This window comes from Stegodyphus dumicola, chromosome 11, assembly GCF_044657685.1.
Source record: "Stegodyphus dumicola isolate Sdum_Otavi_A_Nest chromosome 11, ASM4465768v1".
Classification (NCBI taxonomy): Eukaryota; Metazoa; Arthropoda; class Arachnida; order Araneae; family Eresidae; genus Stegodyphus; species Stegodyphus dumicola.
Window position 1 is genome coordinate 126,631,935 of NC_140778.1, and position 18,960 is coordinate 126,650,894.

General features: G+C 35.6%; 1 protein-coding gene across 1 annotated transcript in view; it reads left to right on the forward strand.

Annotated features, from left to right (window-relative positions):
* The window catches only part of LanB2 (laminin subunit gamma-1), a 177,533-nt gene that overhangs the window by 88,759 nt on the left and 69,814 nt on the right, over window positions 1-18,960 (forward strand). The gene's annotated exons all lie outside the window — the stretch shown is intronic.

Below are 18,960 nucleotides of genomic sequence, written 5' to 3' on the forward strand. Positions count from 1 at the left end.
AGATTGCATAAATTTACGAGTGTTAGAGAGAGAACTCAATCAGGAGGTTAGGGGTTTTAATTTTTGAATTTAATACTTAAAAATACTTTGCTTCTTTGCGTACCACCGGTTGAGAACCCCTGCAATAAACCATTGTTTTAAATGTATATTCTACATTCTCTCTCTCTGAACTCAATTTTTTTTTATTCTATTCTGATTTTTTATCTTTTTATTCCTTTGATTAGGATCTGTATCCTAATGCTCTAATTCTGGAAATCGCCGTGTTCATGCATATTGACTTTATATTTTATTCCTGGTGCTTTTTTTCTGCTTAAAAATTGAACGTCAAGCTTAAAAATTAAGGTTTAAGTTATTAAGAAGAAGTGCATTTATTGCTTTTTAGCTGCTCGAGTTTGTTTATTACTAATTAAATTTAAAAGATAAAATTAAACATCTTATGCTTTATCAAATGGCATCACACTGAAAAAAGGTTATGTGCGAGAGCATGTGGATGATAAATTAAAGCAGTTTACTGCCGAGAAGTGTCAACACATAGCTTTTAAACCGTCAGTTTTGCCAAAGCAGGATTTTATGTGTTCAATGAAAACAATACACTTCTTTCTAGATATAAGTAAAACTCGTAGAGATATTATTTGGAGCCTAGATGTGAAGAATCTTGTTAAAATCACTATGTCCAGACGGAGAATCAAACCCAGATCGTTTGATTACCGCATTGATACGTTAACCTCTATGTTGTATGTACACATGGAATGCTATAAATAATTCTTCATACTTTATTTTAACTACCTGTGTGTAATTGTGATATTTCAGTTATCAGACTTGGGATTATCATGACGAATAAGAAAATAGACGCGTAGTAAAAACTCCTACCGTCACCCGATACGGGCAGTCTATAAAAAAGAACTCACTACATTGTATGGTACGTATAAAAATCAAGATTAGAATAGAAAATTTGTTAAGTTAATAACTCCTTATCTAGCTTTTTGGCACTTTTGGCTATTAAATTTGCTATACCATAAAAGGAAAAGTTAGTAAAATCGTATTTATTGTACAAATACAATACAATGGAAGGATGAATGAAATTTCAAGTAATTTGGTGGTTTAAAAAATGCGCAAATGAATACCCCAAGCATCCGCTTCTGGTAACAAAAGCAACTGTTGTGCAACTAGGTATGAAGTCTAACAGATTTTGGATCGTTTTAACTGTATTACTAGCTGGCAGGTGTTACTGTGCTAGTCTAATCTCTTTGGAGTCACTAGCAAAGGTTTTCAGCTGGGGAGAAATCCGGAGAGCGCGCCAGCCGATTTAAGAATCTTATATCCTGTGCATTGAGAAAATGCAAGACAACATAGGCTACATGCGGTTCACCATTGTCCAGAAGCTGAGGTGACTGAAGATTCGAATATATGCCACAGCCACAAGTATTAAAATTTTTGTAATGTAATAGTGACTGGCTAAAGTACCGGATAGACAGACTAGAAGTGAAAAGGATGGGCATCCAATTGCAACCTACTGTATCGATTCAGTTTCTGGAATTCATTTTGCCTTGAAGAATGCAAACTTAGTTTCCTTTCTATTTGTGCCTCTTTTCACGAATATGCCAGTATGACGCTGTAAGCAACATGTCATTTGTCAGAAAAGATAAGGTCACCCCCCACTATGTGCCTGACTGAACGCACCATTTTAAAGACTAATTCTTGTGCTCTAGCATAAAAGGAAGCCGAAGAAATAGGTACATTGAATGTTGTCGCAACATAAATGTGGGTATATGGTGTTAAGCAGTACATTCAGTTTTCTACACGTAAGGGGCATGATGTGGCTACATGGTCCTTAAAAGCTATGCGGACAAGATGTTTGCTGTCTCAGACATTTTTGAATAGCGGCCGCTGAGATCCTTCACCTCCTGGCTCAGTTTAATTGATTATGGCAAAGCACACTATCAGGTTCAATGTTCCGTCTTACTTTCTTCGGGAACATGCAAGGCCCTGACTCGGAACAGAGAGCTTACTAAAGCTATGTTCAATAACTGTGGGAAGTAGACAGGATACACAAGAAGGGTACACAAAACCCTTTATTTTTCTCTATTTACAATAATTTCCGTACTTCGGAATACAAAGACCCACTACTTGTGGTCTAAACGTAAGAATATAAAAATATAACTAAACTCTACTTAACTTTGAAATAATAAACGTGGAAGATTGGCCTTATATTAACAGGAAGCCGTATGTAGTACAGAGAACTGTTAACACTACAATACGTTTAAAATTATCAAGAGGATTAAACCTCTGGCCTGGAAGGCAACCAGCAACTGAGTACAACTTCTAAGGTAAGCGGCCTGCTGCGACTAACTCCTTCCTCTCTCTCGCTTGGCAAAAAGCCACAACTTAAATACTTGGCGTTCGCCAGACAAATTTTGCATAAATCAGTTAACGCTTTTAATTCTGGCCGGCAGTAGAAAATAAGAAGTGATAGTAAAGACTTAAAATAAAATAAACGTTAGTAAAACTTAAGATCCTTACATACTTCCCGCCAGAGTTAATTAGTTTGAAACTGAGGTCTAAAACGACCTTGTTGAAAACTTTTAGCTCTAGAATCTAACGCGAGGCCAATCTTTTACAAACATTTCTGACTAGAAACTAGAAATTTTAAAAAAAGAAATTTGTTTTTACAATAGCAGCTCCCAGGACACGCAATTTTTCATCTGTACTGCATCTAAACAGGAGCTTTTATTCAAATCTGGTTCCTTCCAGAGATCTGGAAGGAAAACTAGTTTAATGAAATGTTACACAATGAAATGGCAAGTAACATGCATATTTATATTTCTCTTAACATTCTTATTTCATTCATGACTTATTATTTAATTATCTCTCCCTGTGCTCTCTGACATGTGTTGTAAAAGAAAACACCAAACACGAATGTGTTTATGTACAAGTGTTCAACACTACCGCCTGCAATCAAAACACTAACGTGTTAAAATTCAACATAACAAGACCTCATAACACACCTTATCTTCATCTCTAAACCCTGAGGTACTATTCTGAAAGTGGCTAACTCTGAAGTGTAGCGTCAGAGAGCCTAACTACATTCATTCAACCTTTAACACATATTCACAATAATTTTCTCTTTTTACAGTCACACGAATAAGTTTAAAATTTTTGGCATTACTTTTACTTTTAACATATCACAGTATTTCTTAACGCTTAGAATAACAGTTCACATTGTATATAAGAACATATTAACATGCCGTTAATTTTACGCATTTTAAAACATACATTAGTAGTACATTGTTAACTTCTATTCTTTTCAAAGCAAGTGCCAATTCTTCTACATTGAAATACTACATTTCAAAAAGTCTTTCAGACTAAAACTTCTTTCTTGCCAGAAAGTTTTAAATAAAATTTATACAATAACTTTTACAATATTTAAGTCTTTACATATTCCTATTATACATCAACTTTAGTTTTACACGCGAGTAATTGAAAAACATAATACCAAAATCGGTAACAACTCATTTCTCGCCCTTTTGGCGATAAAGGTAGACCTCGCATGAGGTAAAACTTCTTGAAATCTGCCACTTGCAGTAAGAATGAAAGATTAACTTAAGTTTGCAAAGTAACATAAAATTTTACTTATCTTTGTGATATTCGGACATTCTTTTCTGAACCCAGTCCTGGAAGGTAGCGTAGATTCTTGTTTGATTTATCCTCCTTCGTGTGCGGGCTCGCCCTTCAGTGCCTTCCTCTAGAAGCTTTCTTTTTTCTCCAGTTCGGTCACCATTGAATACCTTCTTTTTCGCCTCTGCCTGTGGTCTTGGCCGTTTGATGGCAGCTGGTCTTGGCGGAACCGGGAAACTTCTTTCGCGTTTCTGCTTGGACCTCGTTGATGGCCGTTCAAATTTTCCTTGTAACTTTTCCTCCGCCGCTGGTGGCCCTTCCGCAGTTCGGCGACATTTGCTGCGGAGAGTCCTGTCGGTTGAGTAGATCTTCCGTTTTAGAGCCGGGTTATAGTTGCCGTCATTTCTCCTGGCTCTCTTTGCATACGTCGTCCTTCTCCCTTCTTCATTCTGGGGTTGTTCGTGAGCTCTCTTTTCTGGACGGTGGAACGGCTTCTTTTTCTTGTTACCTTCAATTTTCCCGCGGGGAAACTTTCTTTTCACTTGCTCCTGCCTTTTAATGGCTTGCCCTTGTACTTGTCGTTGTTCCACCTCTGGAGCTTGTGCCTGCCGTGTCTGCCGTGCCGGATCCTGCAAAAGATCTGTAAATATTTGCATTTTATTACGATCATAGTAGGGTTTGATTTGATCAATGTTTGCGGAGCAGGTTTCACCATTCCTGGCTTTTAACACTACTACAGCGTGAGTTATTTTTTCTATGACATATGGTCCTAAATCGTGGAAAAAAATTGGTAGTTTTATCTTCTGGTGCTGAAGAAAGTGAATGCTTAATTTTTAATACCTCATCCCCTACTTTATAAGTTACTCCCCGTCGTTTCAAGTCATAATACAGCTTTTGTTTTCTCTGTGCTACTTCAGTATTCTTTTTGGCTGCTTTAATTAGTTTTTCTATATCACCCATTTTAAATTCTGGGGCTCTTTGTTGCACATAAAATAACTTATCTAACGGCGTTATAATCTTTCTGCCTAAAAATAACTCAGCAGGAGTTTTGCCCGTTGTATCATGTTTTGCGGTCCTAAGGGCGAAAGCAAATTCATTGACATAGTTATCCCAGCTTTTATGAAAATTTTTAACATAACTACGGATAATTTTCACTATATTTCTATTGACCCGTTCCGCTATATTTGATTGCGGCCGATACGGGACCATTTTTAAATGACGTATGTCCAGTTTTTGGCACATGTCTTCAAATACATTACTTACAAATTGAGGACCATTATCCGATATAACTTTTAGGGGCGCCCCGTATTTTAAAATATATTTATTTAAAATAGAATCAGTAACTAATTTCGCGGAGGCTCGTTTTAAGGGAACAATCTCGGTCCATTTACTAAAATGATCAACCATAACAAGGAGATAGCGACTTTTATTTAACTGACTTTTTGGGAAAGGGCCCAATAAATCGATGCCAATTATTTCATTTGGAAATTCGGATTTAATACTATTTAGAAACCCGGCCGGGCGGGAATTAATATAATTAACTGCTTGACATGTTGGGCAGGAATGGACATACGCCTTTGTTAACTTTTGCAGTTCAGGAAAGTAGACTGCCTCGCGTACGCGTTGGATAGTTTTTCGAATACCAGCATGAGAAGCTAAAGGGCTGTCATGGAGCTCCTGCAGGATATTTAATCTAAGACTAGCTAGGATAACAGGTCGAAATTCGTTGTTGGAATTCGTAGTTTTTGTATAGAATAATAGACCATCTATTAGTTCGTAATGGGCCGCCCTATTTCTTATCGCCACAATATCTTGGTGGCTAAAATTTTCAGGATCCTTTAAATACTCATAAATGCTTCCAAACTCAGGATCCTTACCCAGTTCGGTTATTACAGTTTCTCGGGAATTTATTGTACATGCTGTGAGCATTGCCACCTTTACAGTATTACCTTCTTCATCTATTTTAATTCTGGATAGGGCATCTGCTACGATATTTTCCTTTCCGGGGGTATGCTTGATTACCAGATTATATTCTTGTAGCTTGAGTGCCCATCTTATTAACCTTGGGGATAAGTTTTTCCCCGAGTACAATCTAGTTACCGCCGCATGATCAGAGTACACTGTTATTGGCGCCTTTCCAAAATAGACTCGGAACTTTTGCACTGCTAACAGAACTGCAAGTGCCTCTCTCTCGGTCGCGGAATAGTTTCTTTGTGTTTGATTTAAAGTTCGGCTAAAAAAAGCCACGGGCTGCTGATTTTGCGAAAGTACCGCTCCTACCGCATAATCCGAAGCATCCGCTGAAATTTCTAAATTCTCATCCTTTTCAGGAAATTTCAACACAGGGGCTTGCGTTAATGCTTGTTTTAGTTTTTCGAAAGCACTATTGGCTTCGGCCGTCCACGAGAATCTTGCCTTTTTCCTTTTTAATTTTAACAATGGTTCAGCAATAGCTGCAAAATCTTTTATAAAGGACCTATAATATAAACAAAGTCCTAGAAAAGAAGAGAGCTTCTTCGCCGTGTTTGGAGTCGGATACTTTTGTACAGCGATTATTTTTGATTCGTCTGTCTCGATTCCTTTCTGAGATATTTTGTAACCTAAATATTTTAATTCAGGGGCTGCAAATTTGCACTTTTCGACATTAACTTTTAGACCGGCCTCATTTAATAAAGAAAACACCTGTCTTAAATCCTGTACATGTTGGTCGAGATTATCACTAGTAATAATGATATCGTCTAAATAGATAAATGTGGACTTTCCAAGAACAGGCCTTAACACAATGTCCATACATCGCTGAAATGTTGCCGGTGCCCCTGAAAGGCCAAACGGCATACGCAGAAATGCATAAGTGCCAGACTTGGTTATAAAAGCAGTCTTAGGCACGTCCTCAGGCCTAACCCCTATTTGAAAATAACCAGTCGTTAAGTCTAAAGTCGTCATATATTTGGTGGATGTTATGTTCCTTAGAATTTCTTCAATAATAGGTAACGGATATACCGGATATTTAGTTATGGAGTTTAATTTACGGTAGTCAATTGCGAATCTCCACCTTTTTGGATGTGTCAAAGGATAGTCATTATCTTTCTTACATAAAACCACCGGGCTAGCATAACTACTTGAGATGGGCGTTATGATCTTTTTACGTAGCATATCGGTGATAAGCCATTCTATAATTTTTTCCTTATTCTTATCATACCGGTATGCTTTGTGGCGAACTGGCATTGAATCTCCGGTGTCAATACTATGGTTAGTAACCTGAGTAAATCCTGGAATATCACTAAATAACGAAGCAAATTCACTTACCACTTGTCGGATTCTTCGTTGCTCTTCATTAGGCAGGTGGTCAAGATTTAACATCGGCGGTTCAGCCTTTTCTTCACGAACTGGTTTCATCGTCAGCTTAAGGGACGCTTCATTAAAATCCAGCGTTGCTTGTGCCTCTGAAAGAAAATCTACTCCTAAGATAATATGTGCTTGCAGATTCTTTACTATGAAAAACATAACCTTTACTTGTTCGTCCTTAATACGGACATACAGTGGTAATTTACCTATACACTTACATGTTTCTCCTTGCGCCGCTAACACTGTCGTATTATCCGAATTATATATGCGGTATTTCCGAAAATACTTCCTAAAAAATCTTCTGCCACACAGGAACACTGCGCGCCTGTATCCAGGAGTGCGGTGGCTGGGATATTATTCACCAACACTTCAATCTTCGGAAGAGTCAAATTTTTCACCATTACTGTATTTAACTTGAAGGAAGAGGGGTTTTCGTGGCCTTCGGATTTCCGCACCCTCCCGTCAGCAGAAATCCGTTTTAGTTTAAATTATTTTTCATTTCCGTGCTTTCCTTCTTTTTCCACTGGCCTTGAGACTTTTTTCCTGGATTGCTATTGAACTGTCGACGTTCGCCGGCTGTTTTTGAATGCTCGGGTTTCCTTGCCCACTGATTCGCTTTGCTTCCGTAGCCGTGTGCTTGAGTTTGCTGTCTTGGCGCACCAAATTGGTTTCGCTGTTGATATTGGCGTCTTCTTTCAATGTCCGCTGTTCTTCTATTTTCAAACTGGATTGCTAGCTCAAATAACTTTTCCAGTGTAGTCGGATTTCTTAATTCAATAAAGTCTTGCACTTGGGGCAGTAACCTCGGCAAAATCACTTGAATTATCTCAGGATCCGTACGGTTTCCATACAAGAGTTTGAAGACGTGAATTTTTCTTAAAATAAAGCTTGAGAGATTTTCGATTCTTTGCTGATATATGCTGAAAAGTTCCGTTTCTAATTTCGCACGATCCCTTACGACAGGGAAGGCTTTTAGTAGGGCAGTCTTGAAATTTTCGTAAGTATAGGTGGGACTTCCTGCTTGACCCAAGAGACTTCTGCCTATACATTTGAACCAATTAAGCGCTTGGCCCCTCAAAGCGCTGGTAACTTTAGGTTACCAGCTGGTAGCTAAGGTAACTTTTTGAAATTCGTGCACGGGGTAGAGCATGAAGTGGTCATCCAATTTTTCCAAAAAACTGGTTACCGGTGAGTTTCCATTAAATGTTGCTTCTGGTTTCATCGAAGCGCGCATGGTCTGGACGATGTAACCAAATCCTTCCAGGGCGGCAGCTGGCATTTCTGGATTCTGAGCCGCTTCTGCAGGCAGCACAGGTTCTTCTTGAAACTCGGCCATGGTTATTCTTCTTCGTCGGGCGCCACTATCAGGTTCAATGTTCCGTCTTACTTTCTTCGGAACATGCAAGGCCCTGACTCGGAACAGAGAGCTTACTAAAGCTATGTTCAATAACTGTGGGAAGTAGACAGGATACACAAGAAGGGTACACAAAACCCTTTATTTTTCTCTATTTACAATAATTTCCGTACTTCGGAATACAAAGACCCACTACTTGTGGTCTAAACGTAAGAATATAAAAATATAACTAAACTCTACGTAACTTTGAAATAATAAACGTGGAAGATTGGCCTTATATTAACAGGAAGCCGTATGTAGTACAGAGAACTGTTAACACTACAATACGTTTAAAATTATCAAGAGGATTAAACCTCTGGCCTGGAAGGCAACTAGCAACTGAGTACAACTTCTAAGGTAAGCGGCCTGCTGCGACTAACTCCTTCCTCTCTCTCGCTTGGCAAAAAGCCACAACTTAAATACTTGGCGTTCGCCAGACAAATTTTGCATAAATCAGTTAACGCTTTTAATTCTGGCCGGAAGTAGAAAATAAGAAGTGATAGTAAAGATTTAAAATAAAATAAACGTTAGTAAAACTTAAGATCCTTACAACACTAGAGCTATCTGTCTAAGGGCAGGGAGGCTTTCGTGGAAGACTTTCTAAGAGAAACGGGCTAGTATATACATCGCAAATGGGGAAACCACGAAAACGCCCATGCTGTAGCCGTATCGAAAATGGCCATGCAAGCTACCTCTTTTGGCCTATGCATTCCAGCCCGTTCGTCTGAAATCGAATCCAGATCGGAACTACCAGTGTTTAGAGATTTTAACGCTTGGTCGCTGATTGGCCACTTTCACCTCCTATGTGGTCTCATGGACACACCTGTGAGACTGCTTATGGAACCATCGATTGAAAGTTCTCTTTAACCAGACTTTCGATTATCGTGAGCAGCCGTTGCGCAATACGATGATTCGCAGACCCAACCTCCAATAAGACGTGCGGTAGGAGATCCTTGTTCTTAAATAAAGCATAACACGTCTTTCTACATACAAAAACAGCGAATAAAAGCGATCTTCCAGTGAAAAATCGGCATTTCAATCTGTCCTTTTATACTGCTTCGAAATGTCATTACTCATGCATGCAATATGCTGCTGCTCTTGCTTGTAATCTGCCGTGCTGTGAAATGCTAATTAATTGCATATCCCAACATGTTCTGCATTTCCTACAAATTTCAAGTTTGCTGTGCGCTTCCTTCATGGTGTAGCAAAAAATCTGCACTGAAAAATTAGTGGATGAGTTTGATAGTCCCCAGGTATCATATTGAATAATTTACCCAGCATTTTGTATAACTTCATGTACAAGTCATGAAATTTCGGCAGGAAATTTCTTACCTAGGTGAAAAAGTGCAATGCCACATTTTAAAATTTGAACAGAAAATTAAAGGAATATAGGAAAGTCAGATATTTGATATTTATCGTGTTGTAGGAGACTATTTTGAATTAATTTTAAATGCTGTAGTTGTAATGTACGTTATAGTAGTTTAGCTGAGAAGGTGCAATCAATATGACCTATTTTCAACTTTAACCTCGATTTTTATCCACGCAGTATAATTTAATGTGTTTAAAATAAAATAAACGTGATTTAGCAGGATTGGTTTCCACAATTTGATTTCTACACATGGCAAAAATAACAGTTCTCATAATACATTACGTGAAGTGTTAAATGTGAATGCGGAAACACCTTGACTACGAAGAATATGGAAATCTTGAAGACGTTGTCGTTGCAAATAGCGTCTTTGCAGTAGAAGTACGTGAAATGCCGTCGCGGGCGGATGGGACTGGTCTGAGCTATACGGCCAGTTTCCAAAAAGGTGCCGACACGTTTCGGTAAATTTTGCAAAGTTTTCAATATTCTCCAAGATTCCTGGGTGAGGCATATTTACGAGCTTCAATTTGTACCATTAAGAATCTTCATCAAAATGCTGGGATGCTATGTGAAGATCTAATAGCCGTCAAATGACACTTTTTGAAGGTTGGCCTCAAGCGTGCCCGGAACCCGTAGAAGTCAGTTTGTACCTGAAAAATGTAGGTTGGCTCCAAGAATGCCTGGCACTCTTAGAAGTTAGTTTCTACCTGAAGAATGCAGTTTTCATCAAAATGTCTGGAAGTCTATGTGACGATCTAATTCATTAGTCGCCGGTTTGCATAAAGGTTCTGGCATTGTTATGACATCATTGGAGTTGCGGGACATGAAAATTCCTCGTTTTAATGATAAAGAGTAAAGGATTAGATCAAACAATTACGAATTAGCGACGAGATTATGACCACGATACGTTTACCATTAAATTTATCTTTGGATTTTCTCTTTTTGGAGTGTCAATAAACCTTTTTTTAAAGGTTTGTTTTCGTTGTTGCTGCATAATTCTCCAGCTATGATTAATGTTCCATTATTTGTTCATAATCATTTTAAAAAGTCGACGTCTGGTAACAAGGCATGCATAGTCACCGACGCTTTGGAAAATCAATCCAAATTCCCAATACCTTTTTCCGTTCTTGCATGCCGGGCATTTTCCAAACCATACGCCATCACCTCGTGGTCATTGTGATGCGTGTATTAAAGTTATTATCGTTCAACAAAACAGTTTTTATACATGTAAAATATTATTTCTTGTAAATATCCGTGATTAAAATGAATTTTCGTTCTCCATATTCTTTTTATTTATTACTGTGTTTCCATGTCCACATTCACATTCCACCACATACTATATCACAAAATTGTTACATTTGCAATGTTCGATCACCTCTTAAAAGTTGTATTCGTCAATCCTGTTATATCCTGTGTATTCTTATTGACTGCTTGTATATGGTGGTGGGAAGAGTTTCTGTCTATTCTTTTAATCTTTCACGATGATAGTTGCTAAACTGACGGGTAATACAGATTCCAATTTGTTGTAGATTAGCATATCATACTAGCCAAATCTTATGTGAAAAAACATAGTACAGAATCTGCTGGTACATGAATTTTTATAAACTGTCTGAAAATTATCCATAAAGAGCATGATTTCCAATAATTAGACAACTTGTACGGTAGTTTTTAACTGAAAATTTTATCTGTGTCATTTTATTTTGCTGTACTTGGATACCTGACTTTAGGCGGTTACAGCCGAAAACATCGCGGACGAAAACGTCGCGAAGAAAACAACGCAAGGCAAAAACGTCGTGCTACAAAACATCGTGGGAGAAAACATCGCAACGAGAAAACATCGCAGTTCTAAAACATCGTGGTACAAAACATCGTCGTCGAAAATAAAGCGGTTCAAAAACTTCGCAGTTTAAAAATATCGTCGTCGAAAATATCGTGGTAAAAAATAAAGTATCTACAAATCATCGCATGACGATAACATTGCAGACATGCTTCTTTCAGGCTTTAATAACTGTAAATGGATATTCCCATATTGATTTGTGATCGCAAGATGGAAAGAAGGATATTTTTACTTTTTATTAACTAATAAATTTTTGCTGAGAAAATAAGAATGAAACTTAAGCATAAAAAATTAATGCAACTTATAGCGCTTAATAGAATTTTAAACCCACATAGTTAACTAACAAAGGCCATTAATAAATCATTTTTATAAAGTTTTTACTGGTAATTTTTCATGAAAAGTATAATCTATAATTTGCATTTAATTTTTTATGCTTAAGTTTCCTTCTTACTTTTTCAGCAAACATTTATTAGTTAATAAAATATGTGAAAATAAAAATTATCCTTCTTTACATACTGCGCTCACAAATCATTATGAGAATATCCATTTACAATAATTAAAACCTGAAAAAAGCATGTCTGCGAAGTTATCGTCATGCGATGATTTGTAGATACTTTATTTTTTACCACGATATTTTCGATGACGATGTTTTTAAACTGCGAAGTTTTTGAACCGCTTTATTTTCGACGACGATGTTTTGTAGCACGATGTTTTAGAACTGCGACGTTTTCTCTTTGCGATGTTTTCTCCCACGATGTTTTGTAGCACGACGTTTTTGACTTGCGTTGTTTTCTCCGCGACGTTTTCGTCCGCGATGTTTTTGCCGCGATGTTATCGGCGGACACCCTTTAGGCTGGTATCAGCGTGAATTTTATCACGCTCTTCAGACAACTCCGATTCGAGGAGACCACGCATAGTATACCTCAAAGGAAAGCCCATAAGGGTGAATTCCAGGTAGAAATTTCATTATATAAGCGCCATATTCCTTAAAATAGCATTTTACATTTTATTCGTACGGTGGCAAAACAGTCGTATATTAAATTCCACAGATGGCGTATTCTTAATTGTGATTCGGGGGGAGGGGTGAATTAATAAAAGGGATAAATGACGGAAGACGAAGACACCAGGTGTTTAACATAGTTGCATTAATTATGCTTGTATCAGGTAGCACAATACTCTTGTTGCATGTTTGTATAATGATTACTGGGCTTTTGATACACTTGCATGTTGTCAAAGTGAAGGAGCAGAAGTTGTGACTGATTATGTGGCAACAATGTTTTATCCGACCGGGATGCATATTTAATGCTGATTTAAAAAATGATAAACTTTAACCATCAAGGCAGTTGTTATTTTAGCTCCAGCCAGATTTGGGCAGCAGCTTTTCTAGGTCATGACTATAAAATGAATTGGTGTCATTTTCCGACTGAAACACAAAAACTTCAACATCGCATATATTGTGTGGGTGTAGTAACATTTTTTTAAAAATTTATGTAACATGACTTTTATTTCTTCAAATTTTGCATCTCTTTGAGTTATTTCATTTAAGTTTTATTTAACTTCCTAAAAGAATTTTTGAGAAATTTCTGGGAATTTTTAGAGGTTTTTTAAGGACTTCATTTCAAAAAAATTTTGGGAAATTTTACTTTAAAACTTTAATATTAAAACATTTCAGTTTTTCTTAATTACTTTAATTTTTTGCAATTTTCACACAAAATATCTTTTACTTAATTTTTTTAACAATTTTCACAATTTTTCAACAAAACACACATTTTAAATTACAAACAGTTTACATTTTTTTTCACATACCACTTCACTTTAATTTCCTTCAAGCAAACATACATCTCTTGATTGGCTCAGTTACTTAACTCCCTAAATAATTGATATTACTACCTTTAGGATTTTTAATTTAATTTAATTTAATTAATATTAATATTTACAAAAAATTTTTTACTGTAACAAAGATAGCAACTTGACACTCAACTTTACCTACATAAGCGCCATCTATATAATTTGAAGAACACACTTCTCTTTCACAACACTTTTGCAGACCCCAACACTCATATAGTAGGTAAGTTAGAATTAAAACTTACTATTTACTTGCTTTAAGTATTTTTTTTTTTTAAATTTTTATGTAGTATCTAAGTATTTTCTAAATATGAAATTATATTTTTAAATATATATTTATTTTAGTTCTTTTTGTTTCTTTTTGTTTTTTATTTCTTATTGGTTTATATGGATTATGTATAGTTCTTTTATTGTTTCTTTTTACTGATATGCATATTCGTGTAGGGGAAGTTTCTGTAGACAAGGATTTCTAAAATACATTGGTTTCTAGATTTTTTTATTATTTTATAAAAAATTAATTTTTAAAAAATTTAATTTTTTAAGAAAAAGTTTAATTTTTGACTTTACTTGCTTGTTTCTCAAAAGACTTAATTAGTATTTTCCTTTTTGAACTTTAATTCTTAAATGTTAATACTTAAATGTTAATTTCTAAGGATACCACTTTATTGGAATTACTTTTGGTTTTGACTTTTACCCTTGCCTGCATGAATGACGAAACACGAATTGAATGATTGAAGAGTTAGGTTTGGAGGCAACTTCCCCTTGATAAGTTTGTCTCCTGCCTACTCTACGATCATTCACATATGCATTTTTTAAAAAAATTGTTTAATTTAATTTAAATTTATTAAATTAGTAGATTTATTTTCATGGATAGATTTTGCACTTGATTTGCTTATGCTTCTGAATTTAAATGATATTGTAGATTAGTTCGAGAATTAAATCTTTTACATGTTTGCATATTTTTAAATTATTTTAAATTATTTTGGCTTTTTTTTAGAATTTAAATTTGCTTTTCTACTTTTTTACTTTTATACGTATTTGTTTAGAATTTAAATTTGTTTAAATTTCATTTTGTGCTAATTATATAGTGCGAATTTGAGTTTTTACTGTTTGTCGTTCAGATACAGGCAACGATTAGACAGTTCTTGTTAATAATGATAATTTATTTCCGAAAGTGGTAATTAGCAATATTTAATCGCTTTTTCAGATTGTGTTTTATACTAGTATTTATCGTAATTACCTAGTTTACACTAGTATTTATCGTAATTACCTAAGCTGGACTATTTAAAAGAGTTATACACCGTTGATTTATGATACTCATACATGCTTTTTTTGTCTCGGTCATCTGGAGTATGTCACTGGATATCAGTGGCCGGAAGAGGGAAAACAGACTGAGCTTCACGTAAAGTGTAAAAAAGAGTATTATTCTACTAGAGAAAAAAGAGGTCTTTATCTCTCTACATTTTTATCATAGTGGGCGGAAAGTGGTAATTGTATGCGTGAGAGAGACAGTGTCTACAGTAGCAGTATGAAATCATCATCGAAATGGCTTGGAAGAGGTGGGATGCATAAGAGCTAGGAATTTTTGTTAAATGTGATGCCAGAACTGAAAACTTTGCTACTTTGTTTCTCTGTAATGAAAACTATTATTACTCTTAGTGAAATATTCCTTTTTTTGTTTTCTGTTTTTTTAAATCTTTGTATAGATTGCAGTTTTTAATATAGTTAGGTGCTTGTATGGTTTCTCATATCCCACGAAACTTAAATTTCTTATAATATTGAAAAATGTTTATAAATCAAAAAACAGATTTAGTGACTGTAAAGTTGATTCAATGTTTTAGATCGAGATTCATCTATAGATATAAAAATGTTTGTTTGTCTTTTATACAAATGTACAGTTTAATTCCGATCTTTATGAAACTTGCCATACTCGACCTTCAAAACAAGAGGAATATGACTGTCTACATCAGATTACTCAAAAACCAGCCCATGGGGTCCGCACTCTTTATATACATATATTGTATGCTAATTTAACGAACTTTTGATTGAAAACTTAGTGATCTAAAAACATTACATTGCCACTGTGCAAAGCATAAGATGTTTCAAATTTAATCAGAAAACTTGGTGATATAAAAACATCGTGTTGCCACTCGGGAAAACACAGTTATATTAATTTGTGTCAAATTTATTATTGTCATATCATTCTTCACCATTTGTCACAGCTTCAAAGAGCTTCAATCATTCTATATAGCCGTTGGCATATTTTTTTTAGTTTTCGAAAAGGGCAAACTTTGCGTTTAATAAACAAACTCGGCTATTTAAGAGAAATGTGTTGCCACTGCCCAAATTAAAATATTTTAAATTAAATTATCTTTCAGTAAATTATGCCACTAAAACGAAAATCGATTGTTCGATGTACAACTCAAGCACGAAAGAAAATGGCATCACCAGCTTCAGAAACTAACAAGCAACGGGAAACAAGAGTGGGAAACTTTCAAGCATATACTGCTCAAGCCCGTTCGTCTCAAACAGACGAGCAACAAGAAGCAAGACTGGAAAATGTTTGAGTACGCACTGCTCGATCTGGACGAACTCTTCGTGCTGATTTATATCTTGGTGCATTTTATTGCGATGCTGATTATGATTACAATATTCATTTAAGTGTGGTTGTTTGAAAGGTGGTGAATTATGCATGTATGGCAGTGCCCTTAAATTTAAGAATGAAGCACTGGGAATGTGCTGTGCAGGTGAAAAAGTGAAATTGCCCTCATCAGATGGAAAACAAAAAATATTGTGTATCCAAAAGCACTTTAATAAACAGAATTAAAACACAAACACTTTTTTACTTCCTTGTACGAAGTAAAAAGGAAGTATTGTAATCTCGAAAAGTTTCAGGCACCATATTTCAACGAAAATATCCATTTTGACCGCTATCGAATGCAATTTAACGATATTTTTGTGTGATATCTGTACGTAAGGACAAAATAATAAAAAACTCTTTTCCTCCACAAAAATTATAAAACTGCTTTAAAAGTAATTCTGAAGAGAATTTTTCGTGGCGTCTGTACGAACCTATGTACGTACGTACGTATCTCGCATAACTTAAAAACGAGTAGCCTCAGAACGTTGAAATTTTGTATATAGAACTGCTATGAAATGTAGATGTGCACCTCGTATTTTGGTTGCAATCGGCCGCGCCAAACGTATATAAATATATTTATATATATATATATATCTACTCTGTTACCCGGCTCAGTGATCTCAGTTTCTTTACTCTTATGTGTTTGTAAATTGTGCAATTTTTGCTTTAAAAATAGATTGAATTATGTTCTTTTTATTTTCCAGTTAAGGTTTTTATGCCTTTAGTAAATTGAATTATGTTCTTTTTATTTTCCGGTTAAGGTTTTTATGCCTTTAGTAAATCTGCAAGTAATATTTGTTCAGTTATCAACAGTTTAAAAGCTGTTTAAGTGCGGTTAAGCCTAATTTTTAAATAACATGGCGGACATATTTGTTTACGTTTGAAACAACAGAATTGTAGATTTGTTGCCAATCTAGAGAGACTAAGCTTCGCAACACAAAAATAACGCCTTCATTTATTATTGCGAATTAAATGATGCTTAATCCTTTCTGGAATTTTTTCGAGGAAATAAATGTTTAAGATTTACTTCGTAATTTTTAATGCAGATATTTTGAGTTTTTATGTATTTTTGACTTGTCGCGAAGTGAGAACTGAATTAATTGAATAAGAAATACTAAATCGTCTGTGAAAGAATGTTCTTTTCTGTTTTGTTTGCTTAATTTCCTTCATACATCGTTTTAGCTTTATTATAGTATTTGAATAGAACATGTGGCAACGATAATTCTTCAAATGATATAAATTGTGTGCATTCAGAGTGTCGTTACAGTAAACAAAATATAGTGAATTTTAAAGAGTGCATTTATTCTGTTGTGGTTTATGCGCTGTCGACGAAGTAGACATTCAATCCAATCAATTTAAATGAAATTCAAGAAAAAATTCGTATAATTTAATATTCCGTACAAGGAAGTCATGTGGTGTACACATCAGACTTTTTTACTTTAGCATTGCAAGGCATACCAAGTAACAGTCACGTATGCCTATGAATGTGATAGATATGCCATTCGAAGTCAAACGTTTGCAGTTTCGGTGCGACTCGCATTTCCAATAGTCAGTAACAAAGCACAGGGAAAGTCGCTAAAAGTTTGTAGTTTAAATTTGCTATGTCTGTGCTTTTCACAAGAGCAGCAGTCTTTGGCTTGTTATTGCATCGGAAAACCTTTCTGTTCATTCGTGTACGCACCAGTTGGAAAAACAAAAAATTATTTGATTTGATTGAAAATGCTTTTATGCTTTGATTACATGATATTTCATGTAAACGTTTACCTCTTTCGCCATTACTAGATCACTCCCCCTTCTCCTTTCCCAAACTCGAAAAATACATGTACAGTTATTGAGCATTAGGTTATTTTTAACATGTTTTTGCAATTTAAACAACAAAAAGTGTAAAAAATTTTGAACCAAAACTTGAATAAAAGTAGTTTTTGTGTTCATAAACTAAAACTAAATACTTGGCAGCTAATAAAGGCTGACCGCATTGCCACCTGAAACTATGAAATTTTTCCTGGTTGAAAACTGCTGCCCTAGCTGATTTAAAAAAAAAAAAAAAAAGTTTTAAAGGGTTAGATATGGCGTTCTATATCCAAGCTTAAATAATCTATTTTCCGGCTGTCTCAAATTTCGACTTCGTAGCTTTGACAGCCTAGCTTAAATTTCGTATCGTAGCGGCAGAGTAATGTATGCGATATATCGAAAAACAATAGTATAGTTCTGCTGAGTTTTATAGTAGGATTTTTCCAACTTTTTAAGCTTGCGACCCTCATGCATATAACTCCAATTCATCGCGATCCATGTGCATATAATAGTAATTCATCGGAACTTCACGCATATAATTATAATTGATTCGATCCAAATATATATAATGACATTTTATCGTAACATATACGCATGAAGTTGCTCTGAAAGAAAGGTAGAGGAGACTCCTTGGAAGAAAATAATGTAATAAAAAAGTTATAATAATAAAAAATATTTATAATAATTAAAAATTAGTTGACAGTTAGACGAAAGACAGCCGGCTCACGGGCGACCTAGCAATTCGAACATATGTTCCTGGCATTGTTGGCTTGAAGAAGCCATAAAAGTAACTGCAGGCAAAGTGATTTTAGACTATACCAAAGGCTGGCGAAATGCGCCGCACTAAGTTCCTCTTCCGATTGGATTGGATTATTCAATTATGGCAAAGCACATGAGGGCTGTCTGCCTAAAAGGAGGGATGCCTTCTTGGAGGACTTTCTAAGGTTAACTGACTTGTATACGCGTTACACATGGGGAAAACCTCGAAAACGCCCATGCTGCCAGCCCGTTCGCGGGATTCGAACCTCGGGCCAAACTACCAGTGTTCAGTGTCTTTACCACTTGGCCACTGATGGGCCAAGGTGCTTCTTCAGACTCTCCATATTCTGAAAAGTTCACTTTCAAAA